We start from the raw sequence: 22,369 nt of genomic DNA, 5'->3' as shown, positions 1-22,369 counted from the left end.
TTGTCTCCAGATTTACGACACAGTGTGCTGCTGTAACAACCCATTCTTCGTTCAGTAGAGATCCGCCACAGATTGCATTCTCGACGCCGTGGGCTACAGAGTGAACTGACAAGAGAGCCATCCATGGCACGAACCTCGTACGACGCGTCGTCCACCGAATATGCGATAAGGAGATATCGATCTTGGTGTTACGATAGGTGTACCACAGACTGAAAAAAGTTGTCAAATGTTATAACACGTGCTTTTCAAGATTTGCTAAACACTGACTTTTTAGCAAACCTCTTTGCCATTTCCCTCCTATCATTTATCACATTTAAAAATCAAGTATTCGTTACAATTTGGAGGAATCAATGCGAGAAGTTTTCCATAACGATTCATTTTTTTCATTTATTCATTCATTCATTCATGTTTATTGCCATTGAAGCAAAAAAATACATAAGTTACTTACAGTTATCCAAAATACACAGCACAATACTGAAATGGCAATTTTGGTTTCAAAAAACTGGCTTTTCGCTAGTCAAGTTTGGCTCCACTAGAAATGCAATTAAAATGTCAAACTACTTTTAAATGATATCAATACGCCGTGGGCAACTTCTCTATCATTTCTAGTTGTCTGTCGCGTCACGAGTACGCAGCAGCCGACGCAAGATGCTAATAATCTCTCGGTTACACGTACCTTCCGCAAAGTTATACACGGTTTCAGAGATAGAATAGGCCTAGAAATTTACCTCACAAGAAGTTACGTACTTTTCGAGGATAAAAATCGATTGAATCTCAATGGCGCAAATACTGTAACGTCGCGATCGACCCTTGTTGCATTGCTTTTGGAATCGACAGTGATTTGTTTGTTGTTTCCGCAAATTATTCACTGGATTCCACAGGAATATGCAGGCGTTACACTCTTGTGTTTTCACTATTCGAATTTTTCTCACATTGTACGAAAATATTGATTGCAAATTATCTCACATATGTGCTGCACTGTGAATTTTGTGGTTTCAACAAAACGATGTTGTCTGTTGGAAGAACTGTAGTTGTTAACATTGCATCTCATTTACTACATTTTAACAAATTTGCAAAATACAAAGAACGGAGATTCAAATTGCCGGAGTTATTCCACTGTCTTCATATTGATGTCGAGTAAAGAAAAACAAATTTATTAACTGGAAAGTTAGTGGCCAATTGAGCTAAACGCCAAATGAGGTCACAGTGTTTTACCGCAAGGTACCTTATTGGCATATCTAACAATATTTTTATCAGTGTTTTAATAAGGTTCATGTTCCTTCCATAAAGCCTGATAAAATAGCGAGAAAACAGCTTTTCAACACAATGTTTGTGTCTGTGACAGCAATTTCATTCGTCAACAAATGTAGACAAGGCATGCAATGCTGTAGCTAAAAAAATGAGGAAAATATCCAGAGTGAAATTTTTCGTATCTATCTATACCTCCGATGGTATATAAAGATTACAGAAGTTTTCAGTTTTCATACCAAAGACTAATTGGCTTTAATTATATAAGTTTCCCATGGTATAACCACGGTGGTGTATTTGTTATGTTTGTTTTGATTATTCCTTCTTGGAATAAAATGAAAATAATAAAGTACTGACATACTGACAAAATGAACCGAAAATAATAAAGCGTTGGCAGATTGACAGAATACAAATAACTACCTAGACTATATTAAGTATAGGATACTTGGGCCTGCTAGGTTCATATAAGGTAAAGCTTAATTAATTATTGACAATTTTTACAAGTGACTCACGATGTGATTGACAGTAAAATTGTTTCCATAGCTGAATATTGCCAATCATGAACGAAGGCTTAAATTGTAGAAAGTATCAAACAATAGTGCACATGTATACATTAATCGGTCTTTTTAGGATAACTTTATAAACGATAGCAACGTACGTCTGAAATATTTGAATTAGATACAGACCAATATAGCTTCATTTTATACAAATTTTGCTTTGCACGGTCAGCAATACTTCAACTCGACAAACTGTCTTAATTGTGAAGCTACCAACGCCGTCAGGTGTAATTATCGTTTGGCGGTAATATCAGTCGATCACAACAAGTTCAACTCTGCGAGAGTTGAAACATTGTTCAGAAGGAGTTAGACGAAGTAAACACAACAACACCAGATCTGCACAAACGAGGCTAGCAAAATATGGGTTCTGAACAGCCAGCTTGATGTGTGGCGGTGTTGTGACTAATTGACTAATCGTGAATTCCTCTCCGACAATGTTTCAACTTTAGCAGAGTTGATTTCTTTGTTATTGACTGATATCACTGCCTAGATAATAATTACGCCTGACAGTGTTGGAAACTCCGCAATTTTGACTGTATGTCTATTTTCCGTATTGCCAACACAAACCAATGTATTGATCAGTGTATAAAGAAATAAAAATATGTAAATAAAGCAGTTTACTGTATAACAGAAAGTACTAAGCATACATACTATGCTTACTGCTTTTGATGGTGTTAAACGTATATCTAGAAGATATAGCAATGAAATTAATTCACGGATGGGTAAGAACAGAGTTTTATTGCCTTGCAAACCAACCTATGCCCGTGCAATTTATCCACTCTTGCCTCTGGTCTTGAGATCAAAGAATATCACAGGTTTACACCTGTCTAAACTAATATGCAATATAATGGGAAGCGAAGATTAAATATTTTCATACGAAAAGATGTATTGGTAATGAAGATATTCCCGTTTAAGAATACCCTGAACGTAATACCTTACGATGAAGTTATTTGGTCTTGGTCGTGGCCATTGTGTCGCGTACTTTAACTTCATGACGTTACCAGAGGACTGAATTGCTGCTGGTAAGTTGTTGATGCTATCGTTTCCACACAAAAATCGACAACACGCTTCCTGCCGCAATCTGCCAAGTAGAGCAAGGAGAAAAAAATTTTAATGTGACAGATGAACCAAAATGTGAGATAGGACTTTAAGTTTGAAATACCGAGAGAGAGAGAGAGAGAGAGAGAGAGAGAGAGAGAGAGAGAGAGAGAGAGATGAAAATACACAAAACTGGCATTTTGTTTTCCTTGATTACAATAATAAACGAGGTCAACCTTAGATCTCGGTGTCAGAAGTCCAGCCGAAAACGGTACAAATATTAAAGAAAATCCACGACAATTCTTTAGCCACAAGCAAAAATATTGTGTTTCGAATGCTCGCCATAAAGCTTTCCTCGGTAAACTGGTGTGAGTGTTTCTCTTGAAAATACTATGATAACAATTAAGAAGTGTAACAAAAAAATAACATATGTAAGACATAAAACAAATAATAAACTTAGGATGGGAAAGAACCCCATTATTTTCTGGCCTTAAGGTCCTTTAAAATTAGATTGCATGGCTTCGGGAGATGGCTTTGACTATAGCCTATGCCCCCCCCCAAAAAACAGTTTTTCAGGGACCTTTGTTTCGAATATAGCGTTCGTTTGGCCGTGATTTGGATTGACCGGAAGTCTGTATTAATGGCATTTATTGAAATACGACTTGTGATAATTTACGTTTTGACGAATTATACACTTGAGTTACAACAATCAAAGCTTGTCAATGTGGGTTCAATACTGAAGATAATTTTTTATGATTTCTAAATGTTTAATAGAATGAAAATCTTCGCATATGTACTTGGTAATCAATAATGCCGTGACCCATCGATTCTGACAATCAGAGAATTGTCATCGGACATTTATATGTTATGAATGTAATGTGAACACAGACACTATTTTTTGATCATTGTCGTCCATACCTGCAAGCTCGTAGTACAGTTCTGATTGGTCCGTAATTTACCGACTGCAAAGCGATCAAATTCAAGGCGGATGACGGACCCAATCTCTGCCAAGATTGCCCATTCCATATCGTCACCCAATGCTAAACTGTCTACATATGGTGGAAGATGGATAACTCCCTTGCGTTCATTCATCACTCTATGTGGAGCTGGGAACAGAAAATACATATATATCCGGTTACATAACGGATATTTCCGTGGCAGATATTTGTCCGTCTAAAACTCAAAGAACATTTTAGTTTATCAGAAGATAAAAGGTTATTCAAGTATAATGACTATGCATTTCAAAGATTCAGGTTTTTTTGTTTCGGAATCTTTTGTAACGGTGACCATTATTTATGACCCTTTGTGGAAGAAAAAGAAAGCTATAGTTATTCAAGGTATCCTTTTTTCACTTTAAAGTGCAAAAAGTGAAATCAATATTCTTGGTTTTGACACAACTCTGCCGGCCTCCATCAATACACACCAGGCTAGCTAGAACAATGTAATGTGTTGTCGTTGAAATGTTGGAATATTTTATCATAGAAAAATACCAAATCTGTTGAATGTAAACGAGTTCTTGAGGATGACTAGATAATTATATGTTTTGAAGTGAACTGCAGTAGGGATGGTTGTTAAGCAAGTTTCTTTGCGACGTAATGGAGAAGCATATAATTTTATCTGTGTTAATGTAACCAACTTACTTTACACGTAACTATGCTACTGCAGTTGGTCAGTGCATCAAAGACGTCAATGTCTATGATATGTACCTTTAGACATGATGATAAGTGAATTTTAGTGAATTTCATGAAGATAAAAATATTTGTGACGTTTCTTACGTACACACAATATAGTTAAACTGTCTGATAGTACGCAAAATAATTGCATCAGCGATAAGGGACACTAGCAACATAACTTGTAGAAAATTGAATGCTGAAGAGTATTTCACTTTAAACACGCATGACCAGTAACTGGGGCAAATAGATTTGAAGAGTTTGAATTTGAACTAAATCAATAGGAACAAACACCTAGTAGGCCGAGTTGGACCGACCGACCGACCCGACCAACTATCTTTAACTAGATGAAAATTGTTTTAAACATTCCAGAAAATTAGGACGGTATAATAATGTTTGTTAGTCTTCAGTTTGTTTAAAGTGTGAACCCCTTGTAGAAGCATTGAACTCTCAACGGAAAATGGTTTCATGCAACTCACTTTAGCACGAACACATTTGTTGAAATGAAGGTAACCATCCTCTCATGATTTCAGATTTTGCAAGTCTGCTTGGTGTTTATTGGTCGGAAGTGAATGAGGTTTTATGTTGTATTCGTAAAACATACTACACATATCATTTTTTATCAACAATAAAGGTATCTATACTCAGAACAATTATCTTACATGAATTAAGAAAATGGATATGGGTCGTATTTAAACTGTAAACGTCTACTTACGATAGCAGTGCGGTTGTACGCCAGTCCATGTCCCGTCTTCGTTGCACAGTCTAGTCATCGACCCATCCATGTAATATCCATTATCACACTTGAACCAAACAAACTGATCGATCGTAAGTAGAATTACGTCCATAATACGACCGTTCACAGGTGCCTGCAGAGATCTGCATCTCGGTGCTGAAGAAGGGTCTGAAAATACATGACTACTGTATAAAACCTTTTTGTGTCTTGAAAAAATTGTCCTATATTTTTGTTTTTCCTCTTACTTGCCCCTTTTATGATATTAATGTAGTTGTAACTTTGGCTTGATACCTGTTCAGGAGAATGTCATCACAGTTAATACTTGCTAAGACTTGACTCTCCCAAGTGCCCTAAGATTTACCCAACCACTTCGCTCATATTTGTGTTAATATAGGCGTTACACAAGTATATAGTAATGATCATACTATCGTATTCATGTCTTCAGTACCCATCATAATGTAAAACTTGTTTTAACTTCATTTTTTAAATGAGAAGAAAGGCATATAGCGATTAAAACATTTATCTATTGTTGCAATCATTTTTATAAGTGCTTGAATTGTGAGATTGTAAAATAGATCATATTTGGGAAAAGGAAAAATAAAGCATTCTCTCGTTTGAGCTTATTGGAAAAAAACCCCATCTGAATGTGAAAGATAAAGGCGTCTGAGAAAGACAATGTATCAAAATTCAATGTGATACTTTTACATTTACGTAATCTTGAAAAGATGAATGAGTTATTGTATTATTGACTGAAAGATTGCGGATAGCTGACAAGATATCAAATCTATAACGTTCATTTACCTGTGGAACTGTATCTTGCCTGTACAAGCCCTTCTGTGGAATAACTATTGTCGACATATCGAACGGTCATGATGTTACTTGTTGAGTGAATCATTGCTGGAAGGTTTGATAAGTTTCCATCTCCGCAGAAAGGTCCAAATTCTTCATTACCAGTGTAAATCTGATGATTGAGGATAACGGTAAAGTAAAAAACCATATAAATTCAAATGTTATCATAACGATAAACCATCATATCGCATGTTTCAACACTATGATTCATTGATACTTTGGAACATATCATTGAACAATATGATTTAGAAATGATATAATCGTAACATGCAGTAAAAATCATAGTTTCTGTCCAAAATAAATACATTGACACGACAAACATATTAGCATGTGTCAAATGTCTTCCTGATGATAAATACCCTCATATCATTAGTTCATGACGACCCTTCCTTTGATGATCGTCAGGGTTTTAATAATCTCCAGAAAGGATACTGTTATCTGCTACATACTCAATACTGGTTTTGTTTATTTTTATGTCACGTTCCTAGAATGAGGTTTCAATGAGCTATATATGACATATTTCCCGAGTAAAGTACGTTAGTGAACATGCTGAGTTAATTTTAGAGATTAATTTACGTGTTTATGTATTTGAGAAGAGGATGTAGACATGTCAAAAGAAGAAGTTGTCATACTCTTGATTGGCTGGATGTTGTTTCTTTAATAATACGTGAAATTTAAACAAGTAGCATTCGTTTAGCTCTTTCATATTAAACACTACATTCATCTGTAGTGTAAACTGTTACGTCAAAGGATATTTTAATATTCTGAATAGAATTTTAAGCAAGGTGTTTTTGTTCTTACCTTCACAAATAAAAGGTAACAGGCAGACCAATCAATTATGTGGAAGGCATTGAAATTTAGGGCAATAACATGCCCTGATTCAGCAACAATGGTCCAATCGTGATAGTGATATCGGTTGCTACGAAGGTCCTTTGTATCTAATTCGCCTGAACTTTCAGTCAGCAAAGTAGTCCTTGGTTTGACTGTAGACAAAAACAAGATACTGCATATTAATGATTCATAAAGCAAAACATTACTGAGAACTTGGAAAGAGAACATGAGCGTCGGGACACAACAACGAACACTTGTGGTGGCGGGAGGTTCATTTCAAAATCTAAAGATGCAACGTGAATAAACATTGATAGATCCTATACAATTGTAGTTCAGTTAACATTATCAAGACATTATGTGCTTATTATTCACAATCTTTTTAAGGTAGAACGCACCTCGGGGACAGATATTCGGGCCTTCAAATTTTATCAATTTTCTTCTGACCTACCACTTGTGGGTACTCATTTTGAAGCTCTTGGCGAAAGAAAAGTTTTTACCGTCTTAGTTTTTCGAAAATCGAAAATTTTATTTTTTCCAATAGAGTTAACACAGGGATGGCGGCCATTTTGAATTTCAAATATCGAGAAATCGCAAGTTATTTGTCTCTCTAGTGCCAAAGTTTGCACGGTGTGACCCTGATTTTTATTCTTGTTTCGGTAAGAGAATGGTTGAAGGTTTCACTGAGGCAAGTTTGAGCAAAAGTTTAAGTCTTTCACTTTCGAGGTGCATATTACCTTAATAAGGTATGTTGTTAATCTTAAGAAAAGTGTCAGTATTGGATGTATCTTACTTTGTGTCTAAAGTTGTGTGATGAGCAACCGGCTACTCAAACGAATCGAATAACATTTCCATTGGTCAACAAATTGTAATCAATGTTGATAAATTGAAAAAAATCGACCGAGCGTTCTAAGTCGCTCTTCGCCCACCATCAATATCAGTTGTCCAGACTCAATGTTACTCACAGACAAAATGATACCATTAAGCTGCAGTTAACACTGAACTGAACCTAGTAGCTTAAAGAAATTTGCGTGATGATTTTATTGTCAGGTGTAATAACGACATGTGCTCCTTTGAAATTCAGCTTACAGTGCTACGGCTCCTCGAATAACAGTCGTATCCGATGACGTCAAACAACCAAATCTCGACCTGTGTTTTATTTCCCTGTTTACATTCTTTTTCCATGAGTAAAATGATCTATCAACGCATGTAGGAAAAATGAGAAATTGATGTGTGCAATGATGCAGTCTGGTGCAATGTGAGAGGGTTTTTTAATTTGTATCTTTGCTAAGTACAACTGTAAGAACACCCAGAGGGGAGCCCGAGGGGGTATTCCCCCTCTCGCATCGAAAATTTTGAGAAACTGATGTGCGAAATGGTGCAATCTGAGAGGTGTTCCAATTCATTTTGCATCTAAAATTGAGTAACTCCCTCTTTCTGTCCTCATTTTGAGCAATCCGCTTGTAGCTTTCATTTTTTGAGTGACCACCTCACATTTCTCCGAACCCCCCCTCCCCCCCCAAGGCCGTAAATAATGACGGCTCTTTCACCAGTCAACGCAACGGATTGATTCGCTTACTGTATTGCTCGCTGCATGTGGACAGTCGGGATAGGGAGTCGGTCGGGCATGGGCATCCCGCAATCCCAGTACGAATAGCTTAAGTTACACAGAAAGTTAGTACGACAATAGTAAGGAATTGCACGATATGGTGGTAGACAGATTAGTCTTATCGAACAAAAACGCTTCCGTTTAATGAGCTATAGAAAGTGAAGTGCGGATTTTTTCCTGTCCTCTTCGATCTTACACGAGTTATGTATTACATGGAAGTGTGAGTGTTTGAGTGATGGACATTCTGCAAAATGAAGTACCTTACGATACAAACCTGTACAAGTATGACCATCTGAATCCAGTCTGTACCCAGGAAAACATGACAGTAAAAACCACCATAAACATTGTGACATAGATGTTCACAACCACCATTTTGTCTAGACATTCATCAATATCTGAAGGTCAGAATATATCAAAATTTGAATCAGTCTGTTAAACCTACACCAATAAAAGCATCTGTGAATATGTTATATTAATTAAATATTTGGCCGGGAAGTGTCGTTCATTTCTGTCCCAGAAGTACAAATATGATAACATTTAAAAGTTCTATCATGCAATATCAGCATGTCAGTCACGCCAATCCAATGTTCTGATTAGATGATAACTGACACGGGTTAAAAGAAATCCTTTTTTAGAAGAGCCAAAATGAGTCCCTCAATTAATATAGAAGTTTATTGAGAATAGAAAGAGCGTTAGATAGCAGAAAATCGCTCTTACAACTAATTAATAATAAATGCGGAGTATATTGCAAAAGTAGTATAAACGTAAAAAAAGCTTTCAGAATTGCCTTTTGAGAAAATCTGGCTTGCGTTTCTCCAAATCAGCGATATAATGTCATTTTGGTCGTTTGCATCGCTTCCAATGCCATATAATTATATATATATATATATATATATATATATATATATATATATATATATATATATATATATATATATATATATATATATATATATATATATATATATATATATATATATATATATATATATATATATATAATATATATATATATATATATATATATATATATATATATATATATATATATATATATATATATATAATATATATATATATATATATATATATATATATATATATAACCGTACGCTCTGTGCCCAAGTTCAGAGGTTGCCATAAAGCCATTATGGTGATAACCGGGAGGGCACATTGTATACATTTTGTGTGTGTATATATTATATATATATATATATATATATATATATATATATATATATATATATATATATATATAAGTGTGTGTGTGTGTGTGTGTGTGTGTGTGTGTGTGTGGTGTGTGTGTGTGTGTGTGTGTGTGTTTACCACCGAAAGTACTCGGTCCGGGCACTTAATTTCGTTAGACGACGGTCGCTCAAGACCCCGACACCAAAACAAGGACAAAGAGACTCAATGCTCACTGAGAAACATGAAGTCATTCAATTTGGTGGGTTTATTTTGCACGGTCGCTTCTCCTGTTGTTGGTGCCTGCACTACGGAGAAACCGACGTTACCTTTAACGCTCCACAGAAAAAATGTTAAATATAACAGCAATTACCCCTTCGCAGCTGGGTATACACTTAATTAGAGTACATTCCGCTTCATATAGCACCTGCCTTGAGATTATGCCATATGATACTAATTGTACCAAAATTCGTTTCAACCCGGATGCTGTGTGGTTTTATTGCTGAAATAGATTATTCCCTTGAGCTCGTCAGCATTCTGGCTCGTATGCTATACAGTTATTTTTCACAAACCATGAATATGCAAACATAACGCATACAGTTGGTGAAATATTGCATTATCGAGACTCGGTCTAATTTTTTATTTTTCTTCATCTTCAATCACTTGTCATGAGTAATTTTGAGATTTTACCTTCTGCATAGTAGTAAGCCTTGAAGGCAACATTCAACCCATTATTATCAGATATGAAATGTACTTTCAAATGGTTGCTTGAAGACCTAATTATGTCCTTTGGACCATTGCGTAATTCGCGTCTTCCATAGAATGTACCAAGTTCTATGCCATCTTCATATATCTAGGATAAAACAGATTTTGAAATTAGTTTTTTTATACCATATTTTGTCAAGTTCAAAAGTCAATGCCTATACTCTAAGAGAAGAAGGCATCAAATTTATCCTGAGTTCGTTGTGGATGGATTTTTTACTTGGGAATGAACAGTTGCTCGTATTAGAATCATGTATGCGATGAATAACAATTGTCATTGAAAACCTTGCTGTATGCGGGGAATATTATACAATAGGCATTGTAGCAATTTCAAACCAATGAAATAAATGTCACTAATTAGCGATTCCCTTCTCCTTACTTCCACTGATGAGTCACAATTATGGCGAGGAAAGACCGACCCTTCTAGGTCGAATTCCACAAAGTCCAAGGCAACTCGTGATCCCATGGGGACTTCAATATTCCAGACTGCATCCCGTTGGTATCCATGAGAGTTTTCCGGACTTGGCAGCCATCCATGTGGACCAGATATAGTGTAGTTTTCCGAATAGGCAACAGTAACCAACAGGGAAGTTATGACAAAATTGGCGCTGCTACTCCTTTATATCTGTTTGGGAGGAAGTAAGACTCGAGTTTTAAAGTCGTCCTGTTTCATAAGAAAGGTGCGAGACATGTACCGGTCAGAGTGATTGGTGTGTTTGGTCCTATGAGATCCGCTTACAACCCACTCATTGACTGGACCCTTTGTCTTAGGTCTCATTACTATGTAATGTTCAGCTCACGGCACTGTGATTGGCAGTCTCATATCCCTGTGTTAGCCTCGTTTTGTAATGTTCACTGCCTCGCTGTGTAGTGTCCCATGTACTTCCTGGAAACCCTTGAAGTAACCAGTCATTCAGGATGTTTGTACCTAGCTGGTTCGACCCCGACACTAAGACAAGGACAAATGCTCACTGAGAAATATGAAGTCATTCAATTTGGTGGGTTTATTTTACACTGCACCTTTGGTGTTCAGCGATTTCACCTTTTAATAGTTATATTTTGATGTGGTCCGAAGCGCAAAATAAATTATGAGAAAATTTAGAGACATTTGGGCCAGTAAGGACGTCTTACATAACACTAACAATGCTTACAGGGTTCAGACACCTGAAGCGCTATCTCTAACAAACATCACCGCCAGTATTGCGAAGAAACCAGCGAAATTTTGAATACCGAATCCGTTACGACTATTATCACCCGTTAAAGGTAAAAAATTGGGATGTTCAATAATAATGCTGTGTTGGACGGACAGGTGTCGCCGTGGTGGATTTACTGATATTTCTATTTCCTCTTTAGAAAATATCAATAGCATTCAAAACAAGGAAAAAGAGTAAATTATACATTGCAGCATTCTGTTTTGAGTCAGTTGGCGATGATGTCGCAGAAATTGTTCTAATTACACAACGAATTCACAAAAATTGATTCATTTGAAATAACGCAATGGGAATATTATTTATTGCAACTTGTGTACTACATGCCTAATTTAGGGACTGGACATAAATTACGGGGGGGGGGGCGGTGTTTTTCGAAACACCGCTGCGTCAAAAATAGTGACCCTTCAAAAGTTCATGCACAAAAATTAGTGACCCCCCCCTTATCCGTGCATGAAAATAAGTCACCCTCCCCTATTACTCAATACCCCAACAAACCGGCAATGTTGTTCAAGGCCCCCTCATTCTGGTATACTTTTTAAGTCGCCCTCCCGAAAGGAAGGCAAAATGTGGCCGATATAACGCGTTTTCCAAAAAATATCAAATCATATGTGTGTGATAATTCATGTAAATGTACTTTGCTTGAAGTGGCACGTAAACAGTGCATGCCTATACAAAAAATGTAATTTTTAGATTTCATCGATAATGTTGATTTACTGTACATGGTAGTCGACTATAAGAAAACTACGAACGTGTATTTTCCAGTATAAAACTAGCAATATCTGTTCATATATAGATGTTTAATAACTGATATAGATATACTTGATTAGCATGGGTTGTTTACAATGCACATGTGAACAAGATATTTGATTTTGGAATTTCGCGCAAAATGTTGATCCACTATACATGGGAGTCTATGAACAAAACTATACATGGGAGTCTATGACAAAACTAAAATTTTTTATCAGAATTAAAAATTTGCACTATTTGTGCATATATGGACCCTGAATAATTGACATAATTGTGCTTGATTAGAAGAGGGTATGGTAACACGTGCATCTGTGTACAATAACTTTGCTTTTGGAATTTCGCATAAAATGTTGATCCACTATACATTGTAGTCTATGACAAAACTGTAAAAAAATTTCAATATTAACACGTTCATCTGTGTACAATAACTTTGTTTTTGCAATTTCGCATAAAATGTTGATCCATTATATATTGTAGTCTATGACGAAACTATGAAAATTTTTTTTAAAACAAAACTTGGCAAATATGTGTATTTATGTATGCTTGATTATTGATATGTATGTTCTTGATTAGAATAGAGAGGTTACAAGTCCGTGTATGTGCAAGAAATTTGATTTTAGAATATCACCAAAATGTTGATTCACTATACATGGCAGTGTGTGATGAAACCCGATAAATAATTTTTTCCAATACAAAAATAGGAAAATCTGTGCATTTACTGTACACTTACTTATTGGTATGAATGTTCATGATTAGAGTAGAGTGGTTTCAAGTCAATGGTTGTGCTAGAAATTTGATTTTGGAATTTCACCGAAATGTTGATTTATTATGCATGGCAGTCTATGATGAAACCTATGAATATTTTTTTTCTAATACAAAAACTAAGTAAATCTGTGCATTTATGTACACTTGATTATTGGTATTTATGTTCATGATTAGAGTAGAGTGGTTTCAAGTCAATGGGATTGCAAGAAATTTGATTTTGGAATTTCACTGAAATGTCCATTTACTGTACGTGGCAGTCTATGATGAAACAATGAATAATTTTTTTTACTATACAAAACTAAGTAAACCTGTGCATTTATGTACACCTAATTATTAGTAGTAATATTCATGATTAGACTAGAGTGGTTTCAAGTCAATGGTTGTGCAAGAAATTTGATTTTGGAATTTCACCAAAATGTCCATTCACTATACATTGTAGGCTATGAGGAAACTACAAATAACTCATAGGTTATCTGATCCTAAATTGTTATTCAAAAGTTGTTCGACCTGAAGCTTCCAGTTGTTATTGATGACACTATGCACTATTCTGAAAGTTTGTATCTTGTCAATGTCCTCAAAAATTAAAAAATGTACATACAGCGACATGAACGTTTGACTTCGACCTATACCCAGTGTATTGTCAATGGGAGAATGATGTCAAATAAGTGATCTCCAAAATTGTTATTGATTGAGTCATTATAGGGGACAGTTATGCACAATAGAGGAGTTGAATAAGTAGAAATCATGAAAAGTTAAATCAATGTGGCTGCTTGTATCATCAATATATTGTTTATTATACCTGAAATTTGCGCCCGAAGGGCGCACCGAAAATCGTAATGGCAGAAAATGAAAGTGCTAGGAGGTATTTTTCCCCTTTTTTCAGTATTCCATATTTTTCAATACGTGCACATGCATCTTGAGCTTTAATGTATGAAAAAGGTGACCGTCCCCCATAGGCTTACACAAAATTTTGTGACCCTTCAAAAATGCTTGCGCGAAAAATGGCTGGCCACCCCCCAAATAAAACACCGGCCCACCCCCGGTAATTTATGTCCAGTCCCTTACCATAATGTTTGCTTTCCTGACTAAGAGTGAACGAATACTTCAGTATCTGAACCAATCAGAGCGCTTGACTTGCAAGCGGCGAGCTGGTATAGTATAATTAACGGCATGCTGTCGGCATGCTCGGAAATTGGAAATGGTATCCGTGACATTGCATAACATGGTTTACAATGCCATGGATGAACAGTTGATATATTCGATAGTGTTCAGAATGTTTGTGTTCAGAACAAATTTACAATAGAAGAGACTTTAGTTCACACCAGCGACCGTCAAAATATCACTTAAAAACTGAATCGTTACTCGCAAGTATTCTGAGACAAATACACTCGCAATTTTAATGAACAAGTAAATGTTTCTCAGGCCAAATCGGCCTTCTGTCTTTGTCTCTATATGTTGTGATCGAACACGTGCAAGGTGCTTCTAACTCTATACAGAGATAACAATCTTACATCCGGACCATGGTTCTTGTGTTCTCTAATCCGCGGTTTCCTTATGCCATCTTTTTCCCAGTTGCCATTTTACCTCTAGCTTCTCTCTTGGCGATGGGGAAAATTCATTTAAAGTATCTGCTGCTGCCTGCTACAACTATTTCAGAAAGTTGACTGTACTTGACAATGTTTTGTTGGGTGTCACGAAACAACCCTATGTCACAGCATATGATCCTGCGATCTTAACCATTTCGCGCTTGCTCATTTTCGTTCTTGTCAAAGTCCAAAGCTGTCACATGAAAACCAATTGCATCCCCAAGAACTTCTGCCGTCGACCATCGGCAAACGACAGGGCCAAGACTAGTTCTTAAATGACGAGAAATGGCTATGACAGAATATTTCCCCGGAACTAATAATCCTAAACGTCATTCAACTTAACAAAACCGTTCGTCAATAGCCGATCCTACATTCGTGGTTTTTCATTTTCCTTTTAATTTTCGAGAGCACAGTGAAAACCTACTATTAGGTTGACTTTTTCGCCTTTCCTTCGTGTTGTCATAAAAACAACCGTATCATTTCGTGTCTATGTGAGTTTTGATGAAGTACCCGAACACTTACCTTACATAGGATAACGCCATTATTTTCGGAAGCAGTTTTTCGTCACCTTTAGAGATCTGTGAATACAAGCTCATAAGAATCTTGCAAACCGAATACTCGGCTAATATGACGATGTAAACTATGCAGGCTGAGAAAATTCTGATGAATTTGTATGAGGATGTAGACGGAACAAGTCGCTGGAAGAACAGGCAGAGGGACACACAGACAATGGACTTTGAACGAATCGTTATTGGCTCCCTGATTTATCGCCCTTTAGTCAATTTTTAGTCGTCAGCTCACCGTTTGTAAACATATTGTAATTTTTTCCGGTTTATTGCCGAAACCAATCTTTATTTATGACTTGCTACTCTTACAAGAGGCTGAAACAGTTTCGGTGTAACTGAAGGGCATGATTCAGCAATCCCTGCAACCTTGCAACGTGTTTGAAAGAATTTAGTACAGGATCTGTTACTTTTGGCCATTGCCGTTTTTGGTGTCTGTTCTTTGGTGAAGAATATTTCACCATTAGATTAAATTAAAGTGGAAACCTGCATTTTTCTTCACCGGCGAAAATTGCAAAAAACGTAAATTACTTTGATTTGTCGATTTGATGGTACAGGTTCCACAGTAACTGTTGAGTCTGATGAATAGACGGCATATTCTTTGTTGTCTAAGTTTCATAAGTTCTCTCATTTCACCGTCAATTATTCTCTTAATTTTGTGGATCCTCAAACTTACCCCATCTACAGCATTGAAGGCATGTGGATACATGCGAAGCGAAGAGCTTGCTCATCTTCAGCGGTATTTGCAAATTATCTTTAATTAATTTACATCCCCTTGACTTGCAACTTGTTTTCGTGGAGTACAGGTTATAGGTATAAGAGTGCTTCACATGCCAAATGTTCTGAGTTCGAGTCCAGGCAGGGTAACGGTCATTACCAAAAAAGATATTAAAACTAATGATTAATCCTTCTCCCCTTGTGTACTAAATGAACTGATTATGTTTCACCGGATGCTTGGAAGGAAATAGCAGAGCACTTGACATGTGGTTGAAGCGTATGTGATACCATGCTCTGCCACCTGGTGCTGATCTGCTAGCAGTCATGCTGGAGACAGCTATTATTTTCAACTCGCTCACAATAAATCAATCAAACAATCAAATTTTACTTTGATTATGGTCACAATATCCTTGTTGGCCATCGTTTATTTTTATAGCAGATCAAACGGACTTTCCACCTCCATTTTAATTTCCTTGCTATTGAGTGCAACATTCGTCACCCTTGTTCTCTCTGAGGAAACTTTGTCTGGCCTTGGCAGTTCCTTCTCATCCACTAACTATCCACAGGAGAGTCCGCACATTGAGGGCGCTGCCTGGAACATCAAAGTGCCCGAAGGATATCGTGCCGTCTTGTACTTTTCAGCTTTCGATCTAGAAAGTTCAGAGCACTGTTGTTGTTGTTGTTGTTGTTGTTGTTGTTGTTGTTGTTATGGTTGTTGTTTCTTATTCCTCCTCAAGAAAGAGAAAGGTTACAGTGAATACGACTTGGTACAGGTTGGTTTATGAACTCAACTGGTTAGATCAGCTGCAAAAATGACGTTATTTTCTCAACTGAAAAAATTCAACGTCTTTATAGCATGCAAAGTGTTCATATACGTGATATAAACTTTGCATAATCTTATGGTATAAATTTGACGAAGTCTGAAAGTCAGAGGTTTCGCACAACCTGATTATTCCAGGTACACTTGGTACAATCTTGCTAAAACCATTCTGTTCTTTGGAAACTCTCCTATAGGCGATAAAAGTAGGACCACCTAGCTGAATGCTGGCCCGGTGAGTGTAGTCCAGCGCTTCGATCTCAGCATTTCCGACAGCAACAATTCAATGCATTATGGAACAGTGAATTAGAAGATAGAAAACCATGTCTGTAACACGTTGTAAGATTTGCTCATATTAATATTTTTTTACAGGTACCTGCCAATGACGATGAACTGTGTCAATTTTGTGGCGAGAAAGAGTAACTTTTTCATACTGCCACGGAAATACTGTGGCTAGATCCCCAAATATCAAATGGGTTAGACCTAATGCTCTGACCTTTCTAATCCTGAAAACTCATATACAGTGTACTTATCATTTTAAACTGTTTCGATGACATGTCACACCAACTCCACACTCGAATTCCTATTTATGTTCCCATACAGTCTGATCAACCTCCTTAAGACAAATATCTTTGCAAAAAGTTTGTATGGAATGTCACCTGCTTAGGTGTTCGTTTTTGACGTGATGAAACGAACAAATTCGAATATACAAAGCTTTCTGTCATACCTCATTTCTTAAAATGCAAGTACATCTTGGGACTTTCTATATTAAATATTTGAAACATCTGAGGTTGCTTCTATTGTAGTGAACTTACCTGACATGGCTACTTTTCATTGCTTATTCATTATGCCAAACCTCCACACACTTTCTTCGGCGTAACCAATTTTCATGAATACAACTTATGAAATCAATCCGTTACGTCATAATAAATCAGGTCTTGGCACTTTTAAACTAGTGGCACTGTTAAGAAAGGCGAACATATGCGAGAAGTTGTATATTGCAATATATAACAGTTGAGTCAAACCGTTTGGGCGAACGGATAGTACTACTCACTCATCGCCAATGATCTTTATCGATAAAAGAATGCATACAATTGTTAAGCAACTAAATAAAGTAGTTAAGAACAATGGTAATTTTCATTCATACACAAAATAATTTAATCTCTAAACAAATGATACGTGATGTAAAGTAGTGGCAAATTCGGCTTTGGTGTAAGATTTACTTCATAATAATATTTTTTTTTCATTAACCAGATATTAATTTGCAGGTTTTATATTATCCTTAGAACGTTACTTCACTAAAGGTAATTACAATCGGCCACTAAATGTCCGCCGTTTGGCGATGTATAAATTTTAAATTTATGATTAAATTCAAACACAAACATCCTTGAAACATTATTGACCATCATATCCTCTGGTGTTTCACAGCTTGTAGTGGCCGTCTTGTTTGAAGTGTTGCCAGACTTTGTCACAGACGGATGGCAAAAGTTGAGGATGTCTAAGGTGAAAGAAATGTTCAACTACGTAATATATGTGTATTTAAATTTTTGGGATAAGCCCTGAAATTTTCAAGTCATCAAAACAAATGACTCCAATCAATGAATATAATACAAATACTCTTCAATGGATTAAATTGTTTCAGACATGTTAAATCAAAACTGAAGACAGACGTAAAGAGTGAAATAACGCCGGTTGTAGTTTTAAACTCTGTAATATTACAACGATGACTGAAATATATGGATATGAATGAAAAAAAAACACTAAACTACTTGAGCTTGTAAAATCAATAAACACAATGAATGAATCACTTTCTTATAGAGTAGATTATTGTACTGCATGTAAAGTTTCCTCGACCTTGAACGCCATCTCGAAGTGATATCACAAATACATATTTTTAGTGCTAGATATAAATACACCTGTAAAACAATATTCTAAATATTATTCTAAAATGCGATACTAAATCGATTTCTAAAATGAAACCTTGAAGTAATCAGGGCTTTCGATCATGGCTATTTGATCTCATGGCTGTATATCCGTGATTTCCTGAATCCATGGCGTGAAGTTACTGACATTAACGTACACGCCATAAGAATCACGAGCTGCACACTGCCCAGGACGCCCCCAAGAGACGATTCCATACAAGTAATATCTTTGACTTTGTTCATCCTGAAGCATCAGTGGGCCGCCGCTGTCACCATCGCAGGAATCAAAGCGTCCTGGAAATAATGGATAAGTTTGAAGGTGATTAAAGATTCCGATATTGTATAATTAAAAAGAATTAAAAACGCTTTCCTTAATCATTCAAATAGTCACACACCTTTGTCAAACAAAAAGGTTTGACTTTTGCTCCTTTAAGACAAACAGTCTTGTTACAGTGTCCAAACGTGGCCATGTGTTGTATAAGAAACAGTGATCATGACAGTAAAGACAAGAATAACGAAAGCCGAATCATCTGAAATTCCAAACGGAATATTTCATGTGCTCCGACAGAAATTGACAAATTAACAACCATCATGGAGACCATTTGTTAGTTTACAGCAAAAGCTGTAAGTTAAGGGAAGGAACGAGCAACACTATATGTTCGGTTATCATGTCTGTAATTCATGATAGTCTTTTCCGCTTCGATGTCCGTACATCGAGGTGCAGCAGAGAAATTATGGTCATTTTGTTACATCAACAATACTAATGCAAGTTACTTATGCTGGTTGTATCACGGTACATGTACATGGTTTGATGTGATTGCGCGAAAAGACTTTACCTTGCAGTATCGTCACCTTTAGATATAGGTAAAAGAATAAGCGATGCTGCCACTGTTAGTTAAAAACAAGTTTCAAACAATTTTTAACAATATTTAAATCATAAAAAAGCTACATCCCCCTCAATCTCGTTCGAATTCCAGCGTCTGTGACGTAAAACTTGTAAGTAATGGCGTGTATTGCTCGCCATTTTTTCTTATGAGCGTTGTGTTTATAATTTGCATTTGTGTATAATAAGATATGATGAGATGTGAGGTCATATGCATTTCCTCTCAAGACGTAAGAGATATTAACGCTCGGGTGGGGTTTATTCGTCCTCTTTCAGAAAAGTCCGAGACATACGTACCGATCGAAGTGATTCGTGTTTGCGGTATATGTGTCCAGACATAAATCATAGGTCATATTAGTCCTGTTTCAAAATGATCTACGATTTCCTAAAAATATGTGCCCATTACAGTGATCGATGCTTGTGGTCCTACTCCATTTCAGGGCTCCCATAGAGAGCTAAGCCGAGCATGTGAACACCCTACATGAGCAAAAAAAAACATTAGGCTGAGCGTGAAAACGCCCTACATGAGAGAAAAGAACATTGGGCTGAGCATGAAAACACCCTACATGAGTAAAAAACATGTTGCATTGTGGGTATTTTCAAGATGGCAGCCGCCATGACAGCCTGCACTGAAAGCTCTGGTGAGTACATATTTTGGTCGATTTTACCGTTGAGAAGCATTATTTGGGAAAAATAAAAACATCAGAGTATGCAGCAGTGTTTCAAGTGTCTATGCACATAGTTCATTACATAGCAGAAGCTCAAACTACAAAGATTACTTCAACACAAAATCGCTCAGTGGGTGATTAACTGCTACAACTTTACTTCACAGTGTGCTGTAAACTGTGTACAAGAGACTGAAGCAATGGATGTGCATGTTTACGAGTATTTTCGGGGGTCGTAAACAGATTTTGTCCTCAACTAGCCAGCTTCAATAACTCAAGTCCACTGAAGACCATTCAATTATGTACAAAGGATGTGCTTATACTTTTATTCACGATTAATACTAAAGCTAAACCTTTCTGTAAACTGCGAAAAATGATCATATTTCTGTGGTTCAAAAACTCCTAAACTTTTCCTTCATTTACAACAGCATGCAACTCTACATATCTTGCTGTACTGATGGCCATGGGTGAACTTGTCAGAGGAAGATAATTGCATTGAGAATGCCACTCAAATATCAGATGACAACAATAACAATGAAACTGTAACAGCTGATGAAGTGAATGGTACTGATGACAATGAAGGGATTCTAACATTCCAGTAAACACTATCATATCTCTAAATTATTTAACAAAGACAGTTTTGTATATTGTTCTACAAGTTTTTCGCTCGATAAGGCATGTAGATCATCTGTTATTCTATAAATAGAAAAGCAGAATAATAGGCAGAAAAGGAATCTGTTAGCTTTACTGTCAGCTGTATTTATCCCAGTAGAGTAAAAGCCAACATGGTCTTGTTTTATATTCTGCAGCACCAAAGTCTGCGTTGGTCAGTGAGTTTTGTTGGCATATTTATGGAGATGTGTTCTTTCAAGAAAAGGGCTACACTTGTTGTTTCATACAGTTCTATATTATATTCTGTTTATTTCATATTATTTAGTTTCAATAAGATGATTTCATTTACTTTGCAAGAAGTAAATATATTTGAATAAATAAGTGAAAAATAAATCTGTTCCATAAAATATTATTAGTTTCTGGTATTTCATAAAATGAAAGAGTGCTGGTGAATTGAAGGGAAAGTCACTATTTTTTACTTTACTTTCATTTCATCGTATATGTACCGGTAGCTAGTCTAGTATCATATTTGGATTTCTTGACGTTACCCAAGTTTAGTTTTGCACTATTGCTTCCAACCTGGTATTGGATAACCACCGTAGACAATATGCAACTGGCTTATCCTGGAAGTCAATGAGAGAATATGACCCTCTGTTGATTGGATTTAGGATAATAGTGCAGGCAGGGGTTACCAATAACTAATTATGTTTATCAGAGTTACACCTCAGTGATCAAATCATTACTGGTTACAATGAGTAGAAACACATCAACTTTTGTTGACTTCCATGGCAAGTCCTCTTGCATTCTCCTCAGCATGCTTGCTCTGGCATTAGCTTTGGAACTATCATGCAAAATGCTAGAATCTGTGTTTGACAACATAAAAAAGACTGAGGACATACTTGATTAATGTGTTACACACTGTCCACAAATATGATTTTATTCTCAGGTTTTTCAAGTTTTGCCATTTTGATCAGTGCCAAAACTATCTATGCCAATAACCCAGGGTCTTCAACTACTAATATGCATACATGCAATTACTAGAAAACAAAAACTGTATTGATTCATCAATTATTCCAAAATAATAAATGAATGTGACAAGTCAAGCACTGTATCTTCTTACATGTAAAATGCATGTGCTGAAAGCTAGCAAAACTGGGCCTGTTTTGATGGTGAAATTATCCTCTGACCTTAATTTTTTCCAACTTTTTCCAATTCTAATCAACAAATTAAATTTCCCATTGAGATTGTGGTAATGTCAAACACCCTGTGTCAAAACTCCCCCTTTTTGCTGCCTCATCTAAGTGAGACATCCCAACTGGTTTGTGTCTTGCTCATCTTCTGGTTTTTTTTTTCTCTAAACAAGTGGTTCTGGAAAACAAAAGAGAAGCTGTCATGAGTT

At 36.3% G+C, this 22,369-nt stretch overlaps 1 protein-coding gene across 1 annotated transcript in view; it reads right to left on the bottom strand.

Annotated features, from left to right (window-relative positions):
* Positions 1-18,887: 18,887 nt before the first annotated feature.
* The window catches only part of LOC139136394 (clotting factor C-like), a 31,227-nt gene continuing 27,745 nt past the window's right edge, over positions 18,888-22,369 (bottom strand). Inside the window, exon 6 of the mRNA XM_070704117.1 lies at positions 18,888-19,104. The gene's annotated coding sequence lies outside the window, so the exon portion shown is untranslated. The remainder of the gene's footprint in view (positions 19,105-22,369) is intronic.

Source organism: Ptychodera flava, chromosome 7, assembly GCF_041260155.1.
Source record: "Ptychodera flava strain L36383 chromosome 7, AS_Pfla_20210202, whole genome shotgun sequence".
NCBI lineage: Eukaryota > Metazoa > Hemichordata > Enteropneusta > Ptychoderidae > Ptychodera > Ptychodera flava.
This window is presented reverse-complemented; position numbering and strand designations above follow the sequence as displayed.